Consider the following 1,195-nt stretch of genomic DNA (forward strand, 5'->3'; position numbering starts at 1 on the left):
CTCACTAACATACATTTCAAAACTTGTTTGTGTTGTTTAGATTCCCAAAAACACTCAACCAATTTGGAAATCGGTCTAATTCTATCTCGGTACGCTCTGTTTGAAAGTTTTTGTCATTTTTAAAGCTATTATGGTCTGGATTCTCACTCACGTCGTCTGTCTTGGAGACTCTGTTAAGCTGCTCGCCCTATTAGCTAGCCGACGCCAACCAATCGAGGTACTTCGTTAATTTCAGTATGTCTCGAGTTCTATCAAATATCATTATGGAGGCCTAATTGATTGCCTATTTGCCACTTTATAATTGCTTCTTGAAGAATTGATACCTTTTTCTTTATCATGATGAATAATGCCTCATATGAGCTTCTCCTTTATATATTCCTTCAAGGGAATGGGAATGTTCTTTCACATCTTCGTCCTCTACAAGAATCTTGTTTAATTTCATCAACTTTCTAATTAAAAGTTAAAAGGGGATTTGATGACAAAGATTAGGGAGCTGAAATTCATGGGAAAACGGCAGTTCTGTCTGACCATTATTTGAGGTTTTCTTGTCGATTGTTTGTAGTGTCTTTGTTTACTGTTTGGTTTTTTGTAAGATCTTCTGTTGTGTTCCTTGGGATCCTTATTTTGATTAAAATTTGAAAGACAAATATATTTGTAATAGATTTATATTTTTATATAAAAGAAGGAAATATTATTTTTTTTCTCGACGCGTTTTAAAATCATGAGGCTGAGAGCGATATGTAATGGACAAAAATGGATAATAATATTGGTTTATTACTCTATTTTTTCTCGATTCATCGTAGTGAGTGCAGACTTTTGACGTTGATGTTGTTTTCATCTCTGGAAAACTTTCGACAAGATCAACAAGATTACCTACGACTAGTTTATTCCATTTATGTGTCGTTTTGTCTGTTGCTTCCTTTTGTCATGTTCTCACTCGCATTATAATCGAGCTCAAACTCCTCACATTGAAGTTGCTAAAACTTCCATGGTTGGCACGCTTGGATTTTTCTTACACTTTTCATCGTTGGTAATGACACTAAAGGTGAGGGAGAATGCAAGAGTCTATTTGTTCAATGTGGACCCTATTTTCAGGAGCCGAGTTCGTGGTCTTCTTGATGGTAGTCAACCGATCTCTAACGATTTAGTCATTATTTTAGTTTTTTTTTTTTTTTTTTTTTTTTTTTTTTTTTAA

This window comes from Cucurbita maxima, unplaced genomic scaffold (assembly GCF_002738345.1).
Source record: "Cucurbita maxima cultivar Rimu unplaced genomic scaffold, Cmax_1.0 Cma_Scf00046, whole genome shotgun sequence".
In the NCBI taxonomy this organism is placed as follows: Eukaryota; Viridiplantae; Streptophyta; class Magnoliopsida; order Cucurbitales; family Cucurbitaceae; genus Cucurbita; species Cucurbita maxima.